At 43.4% G+C, this 7,365-nt stretch overlaps 1 pseudogene; it reads left to right on the top strand.

Annotated features, from left to right (window-relative positions):
• Positions 1-2,485: 2,485 nt before the first annotated feature.
• LOC147888862 (putative serine/threonine-protein kinase PBL7) lies at positions 2,486-5,097 on the top strand (annotated as a pseudogene).
• The last annotated feature ends 2,268 nt before the right edge of the window (positions 5,098-7,365 follow it).

Here is a 7,365-nt window from a genome sequence, read left to right as displayed (position 1 = left end):
GCAAAGATGAATCACACTGAACACTTCTTTATTCATGAGTGGTTACATACATAGGCAACTGCCTCCATGTTGGTAGATCCTAGTGTAAGAAAACAATACAACCTCTGTGCTCAACATATAACAGGATCTCATATGCAAGAGAGAAAAGCAGATACTATGGAGAATCAAAAATTTAATTACTGTAAAACTGATACAATAGATGGCGCTGCCTCCCAGTCGTGTGCCCCTGTGAGAGAAGCTTTGATGGCGATATGGAAATAGTAGAGGACAGAGGCTAGATGCTAAGGAATCAGGGTTGCTGTAGCCAGTGATAATGATGGGCTTCATGGGCTTGCTCTTATATAGCCACCAGTCGTAGTCAGTTAGACCCAATTGGGTGACCGACCAAGTCCGCCTAAAACGGCCGACTGGGGGTTGGTCCCGAAATAGGCCACCGACCACACAATAGAACCGTGGCGCAGAATAGAGCAACTAACCTACGAATTCCGTTCGGCCCACAGCCATCCAAGGTCATCTGGGGCTCCAAACAGGCCTCGCAGCCCGAGAGTGGGCTGCCCTGGGAAATGCTCCATCTACCCTCAGTGTGGTCAGTCATGGGATGCCTTCTCACACTTGCATGTAGCCTAGTTGGCAGTATGCCAACTCTATCTGAAGCCGTCCAGCCATCAGGCCACACATGGCCCCCATCTGGTGTCCAAACCAGGACCTACCGGATAACCGAGTTACTCAAATGCCTTCTCCTCATATGGGCGGCTTACAAGTAGAGTTAGCTGGTTCCCACGTAGTTACATGAGAGTGGAGCATTGATATCTAACACCTAGATCCACAATCATCTCCATGATTAGCTCAATCAGTTACCTCCTATGATCACTCCAAATCCACACATCACACCAGCCTGGCATACCTAACTGCAAAGTCACTAGAACCTTCTAGCATACCTACACTCATATGACTCCTAGCCCATAGGCACACACACACTTACATCAATTTGTCCTTCAGGTAGGCCTCAGCTGCATGTTGCATGGCAAGCAAGGCATCTCTAGAAATATGCCAAGGAGCCTCCACAACTTCGCGCCTGTAAAATTGGGACGTTGAGCTAAGGTTGAGGTCCTGCATGACCTCGCGTACCACCCTTGCAAAGCTCGCCATCGGGATGAGCAGGTCGATGGACTTTTGAAACTTTCTGATCTCCTGAAGTGCCACCGTCCCCGGCTTGAGAATCTGTATCGTCTCACTAGAGGAGGGCCTTGACGGGGATCATTGGGGGGATAGGGGGGGAGGTTATCACTCTCTATCTCAGAGTCTGGAGGTGGGTCTGGCTATGTTGGTCTCTACGGTGCCTTTATCTTGGGCCTGGCCATGGGGGATGGAGAGGTGTGCGAGAGAAAGGGTGAGGGTGTGAGACATAGGGTGGAAATGTCAAGGGCAAGTGGGAGGTGGTGTGGGAGTGGAGAGCTCTTTAAACAATGAAATGAAAATGAGGGCCCATTCTTTTATATAGGGCCCAAAATCCTAATTTTTAAAAATACTTATTTCAATAAAAACTCTAAAAAAAGTAAAATTAGTGCAACCTTGAGCTAAATACTTATAATTAACATCCAATAACACAAAATTTATCATTTATACTGCAACTCATGGCCTTTATACTTTGGCTTTACTGCAAATCACATAACTAAAATTACAAAGAAATTCTGAAACTTGGGCATCCACATTGGAAAAGTTTACACCATCATTTTCATCTCTCTCCACCCATATGCGCCCTTAGACAAATTACAATTACTTCCATCATTGCAAAATTACAATTGATGAGACTAAAATACAATTACTTCCATCATTCAAAATTAGGTTGTAAAGTAAAGCATTCATATGCATGATTGTTTCATGATGATTACACTTTGGTTTCAAACCCATTACCTAAGGGACTTGTACTTGAAACCTCTTATACATGTTGGAGCCACCACCCTAATGGCTTTGTGTGTGTGTGTTTTTTTAAATTGGCGTGAGCGTGCATAAAATATTGGAGTGCCAACCAAGCTTAAGTGCTGTGAATAAACTTCCCAAGTCTTCATGACTGTTGACTTCCATGACACGTGGCACTACCCTATGAATGGCATGTCAAACTTCAAAGTAAAAGGATATATAATATAAGAAAGATAGGATATAAGAAGATGCCGAGTGGAAGGTAATGTCATGCATGGGGATGTTAAGGAATGTCCGGCAGGTGCCCTTTGGGCATTTTGCATGCCTACCTCCTCCCTCTTCGTCCATGGCCAAAAGCTCTTCATCTTCATCTCCATCAATTCCTTATCCTCCTCGTGCTCCTTCTTTTTCCTCGTCTTCTTCTTCTTTACCTTCGTCGTGGTCGTCGTCTTCTTCTTGTGTGTTGCTGTTATCCCTGTGCAGCCATGGCTCCTCGTCACCTTGAGGCTTCGTCTCCCCACATCGCGATCGCACCCTTTGGATCTGCTGCACTTTTCCCTCTACGATGTCGAGACCACCTCTCCCATCTTCCCAGATCTCCCACACTTCATCCTCGCAGTCCCGTCCAACTTGCCTTTCTTCCAAGAGCTTTGATCGCACCAGGCAGAATGTCCCTGGCTGTGGCTTCCTCTCGGCTCTCAGGTCTCTCTTCCGGAGCCCCTCGCATCGACGCGTCGATTCTCTCAACGCCCATCCGCCCGTCTGTCGCCCGCAGCCGCCGCCTGCCTTTCCCCGCATCGTTCATTCCACACTACTGCAATGCGACTCTCATCAAAGCTCCTTCGCGACCGCGCCACCCTCTCCCTTGCAGCTCCTTGCAGAGGAAGACAAACTACGGGCTCCTTGCTATGAAGACAATTCACCTGCTTCAGTTGCAGGGAATGCGGAACAACTGGACGCGACCTGTGAAGCTGTCATACAAGGCGTTCATCTTCCAACGGCCTTAAAACATGCGTACACCAGATTCACGATGCAGGAGCTTAACATGGCCACCCCGAACTTCTCCAAACGTGAGTTGCAAAGGTCCATGTTGCATTTGCAGTTCTTTGGCTACTCACCTGGAAGCGTGTATGAAGCTTGATTCTCTGTCCGTCTACTCTCGGTTGCTTTCATTTTCAAGGACCATGGAGAGAAATCGGCAATTAATGAGAAATCTATGCGCATCCCTCGTTCGATGAAGACACATCTCTCCAAGTTTCTCTAACCGCTTCTAACGGTAAATCGCAGAAAACATGCTGGGAAAAGGCTCTTCGGGCGCCGTTTATCGGGGAGAACTAGTTACAGGTCTCCTAGTAGCTGTAAAGGCTTTCACCTTCAGGTTAAAGACCGCGGAGCTGGACTTCATCAGAGAGATCCAGATAATGCCGCACGTTCAAAACCGACACATTTTGCCGCTTCTGGGCTACTGTATCGAGGATCGCCATGTTTTCCTTATCTATGTCTACGTGCAGCGTGGAAGTCTGGACGATTGGCTTCGCGGTATAATTATGCAGTGCTTGTTTGCGGTGGACCAATTTCTTTATGCAAGGACAAGAAGAAAGCTGAAGGGAAATGCGCTCAAAATTTTGGTAGTCTCCCTTCTTCCTAGGTACACGCGATCAGAGAGTGCTCTCGTGGAGCGCACGTTGTAAGGTGGCCATCGGGATTGCAAGAGCCTTGGACTATCTGCACACGGGCTGTAAACGCCCGGTTATCCACAGAGACGTGAAACCATCCAACATTCTTCTCTCAGAGGACAATACCCCAAAGGCAAGGAAGCCATCTCTGCTCCCATGCCCGATCTCTGATGAATGCATGTGTTCCTACATCTATGCTTTTGAATGAATCTTTTTCAATCGTTCAGTTATGCGATTTCGGACTAGCAACTTGGGCTCCTGTCAACTTTTCCACCATAAGCAAGCAGGTCATGGGCACTTTCGGGTATGGAATTCATCTCATTCTTAAGCGTTCTTCGGTTTGCAATGGTCATATGGCACTGTAAAAGCTTAATATGAGATACTTCTTTTTCTGGACTGCAGATATCTTGCTCCCGAGTACTTCGAATTTGGTAAAGTCTCCACGAAAGTTGACGTTTATGCATTTGGGGTGGTGCTGTTGGAGCTCATGACAGGAAAGCGGCCAGTTCAGTCCTTTGGAGAAGAAAATCTTGTCTCATGGGTAAAGCTTCTCTCATCCTCAAGATCTTTGGAGCTCGCTGATCTCCTGCTCATGGATAGGGATTACTAGGGAACTTCAAGCTTCATCATTGATACGACTCTCCATCTGTGAGACGAGTAAAGGGACTTATCGTTCACCTTTCATTAAGAGGTCGGCAGAAAGTTCTCTTACTCTATGACGAAGAACCACTTACCTATTTATAGTAAGAACAAGTGGCCTCTCGCCTTCATTTCCATTCCTGAGCTGTTAATGGACAAGAGTAAAGAAACCTTACGCTGTACTTGTTTAGAGATTTGCATAAGTTTTCCCTTTCTCTACGTAAGTGACAGATTGCTCACGGGCTTGTTCGCAAGGATTAAAGGGAACTAAAGGAGACTCCAGCTTTAGGATGTGCGCATAATTTTGTGCTATCTTTGATATGTTCTGCAGATTTTGTCTTGTTTGCTCTCCATTATCTCGCTCTTCGCGCAGCGTAAATCCTGAATACTGAGGCACTTCATTGGTTTCAAATCTTTAGGCGAAGGATTTGATCTGCAGCAATACTGGCTGCATAGAATAACTGGCAGATCCTAACCTGAAGGGCTTGTATACCCCCTCACGAATGCAAAGGATGCTCTGCATAGCTGCCCTCTGTGTTCATCCGATTGACACTATCCGGCCCTCTAGCTTATGGCTCATTGGATTGCTACTGGCTTCTATCTCCAGGGTCCTGCTAAGGTATGTTGTGTATGAGACACAAGATTCAGAGACATTGCATGAGTCACATCACTGCAGGTCTTGAGCCTTATGGAGAAAGAGCAAGATAAGAGTCTGAACCAGTTATTGTGCGAGGCTTATGCCAGCTCCACTGTCTCTTCAAATGAGCTGCCCGTTGCAAATGAGCCTGCAGACTATAGAAGACCAAACGAAGAAGATTTCAAAGAAACATATAAGGTGGTGACTCAAAACTTCAAAATATAGTTTCATTCCGAAGGCATCCCATTCACAAGTAATATCGTTGAATTTGAAGACAAACTTCTCTAGAAATAACAAGAACAAGTAATCTTGTAGAACTCAAGATGCAAAGGAAGGGAAAATGATGTGTACTTGTTGCATGCCACATGGATGATTAAGGGAAAAAAACCACAAGGTTATGAGAGGATTGGCATGATTTTGATTACTTTCAAAAGGTCTTAGCACATAGCAGGAGATTGGATGGGAATGACAAAAGTGGTCTCGCCACCATATACTATCGTATATAGTCAAAACAACAAGGATAAGTTAGGGATGTGTTTTAGGGGATGGGAAGAGGACACCTCTCCTTTGAAATCTCTTCAAAAGAGACCTCTAGTTCTAGTTCCTAAGGTCTTAAGGCCACTCTCTATGATGGAGGAACAAGTGGCTAATCCTATTCTGAATCAGCCCTAGATTGGAAAAAAAATGAATGCTAGACCACTTGGTTTTAGAAGGAAAATTTCATGACAATTACATTCCCATCACAATGTAAATAAACACTTGACTCCTCTTTATGGGAATTGTTCTTTCTTACATCTAGGGATGTCCCTCACCTTCTCATGAATTTGTGGAGGCTCATGGAGAGGGGAGAGAAATCAAGTAAGATGCTACAAAAAAGTAAGAGGTGTGAAAAAGCATTTAAGAGCAACATTTAAAAAACATATAAGAAACACAAACACTTTTAATTCTAATTCCCACTCTCTCCCTAATTCAAACATAATTAGAAGGCTTTAGGCTTCTATAGTGTTGGGGTGATTTTTTATTTTGTATTATCTAGAAAACTTATGTTATGTCAATTTAAATAGTTACTTAAATATGCACCATAGAAAAAACCATGTGTGTGTGTGTGTGTGTTTGTTTTTAGATTAAAAAGTCCCATCAATAATTGAGCCATACAATTAATTCCATCAATTAGATAAAAAGTTTAAAAAGGAAAACATATAAGGAAAAAATGTTTGAGACATCTAAGTTAAAAAATGCAACTAGAGTTTGTAAAATTTTTTATCAAATTAAGAATTTTTAATAATATTGAGTTTGACAAACATAAATATTGAAAAATGATGTCGAATCCTCAGGCAATCTAGGTTCCGAGGTCGAGGTCCACTTACCTACCACCATCTAAACAAACTAGGTGTTAGAACATCATAGTTACGTTTGGGTAAGCAAGTAATGCTTGTTTTTCCCGGCTTGTTATCGCTTTACCTAGGAATATAGACAACCATATGGATTCTTAGATAATTAAAAAAACAATTTAGCCACAAGTGAAGTTTAAGTCACAAGTGGAGTAAGGAGCGAATGAGTGCATGGGTTAAGAAGGGATTAGAGGAGGTATGGGACGATTAGTAGGCTTGGTATGTGTGGTGGTTAAAAAGAAAGTATCAAGGAAAGATTTTAAGAGGGTACATAAAAGAATAATTCATACATTAGGGGAGAAATGGGGTCTTAAAAGGGCCTCCAATTAGCGTTTTCTAATTTCAAGGGGTTAGAGAGAGATTTGAGATGTACCTATGAGAGTGCTCCTTTGTGTGGGGCACTCGTATCTTGATGTGTACAAAAGACCATGTTGAGCATTTATGGGTGGGTAGACATCTCACCCATGGTTTAGACCTTGATCTTCACTCCTAGCCATTGATCTCATCTACAATCCAAGGGATACATTCAAATTTGGGGTAGAACATTTGCAGCCATTAGATCAAGGTCTAGATCCAAGGGATACAATCAAAGGATAAAGGGATTAAATCTAAACCCTTGGAAAAGGAAAGCATCTAATGGATGAGATCAGAATAGAAGGCGGGTCATTTTTAGCCATCCATCAAGAGATAGATCCAAGGGTGGAGATGCAAGAAAAAGGTGCTAAAATCTGGGCCCTTGATTCCATCAAGATCTAAGTATTACAAAATAATTTCATGTTTGTTTGTGTGAGGGGTACCTTGGAAGACAGTCTGAGAGAGAGAGAAGTATTCTATGTTTTTTGGAATAATATTTTGCTTGTTTTTGTGAGAGGTTTAGTTAAAAGAGAGAGGGAAGGAGAGAGAGGGAGGGAGGGAGAGAGAGAGAGAGAGAGATTTGCAAAGAAAGAGAAAGAGAGGGATAGAGCAAGAGAGAACAGAACACATAAATTTGGAGGGTCTATGGAAGTAGAAAGAGCTAATTTTAATCATATGATACAAGGGCAGAAACTATGGAAGTAGAAAATGATAGATATAGAAGTAGTTTATAGTCTATTGTATTGAG

Source organism: Dipteris shenzhenensis, chromosome 21 (assembly GCF_047967505.1).
Source record: "Dipteris shenzhenensis isolate YYH24624 ecotype China chromosome 21, Dip_SZ_1.0, whole genome shotgun sequence".
Classification (NCBI taxonomy): domain Eukaryota; kingdom Viridiplantae; phylum Streptophyta; class Polypodiopsida; order Gleicheniales; family Dipteridaceae; genus Dipteris; species Dipteris shenzhenensis.
This window is presented reverse-complemented; position numbering and strand designations above follow the sequence as displayed.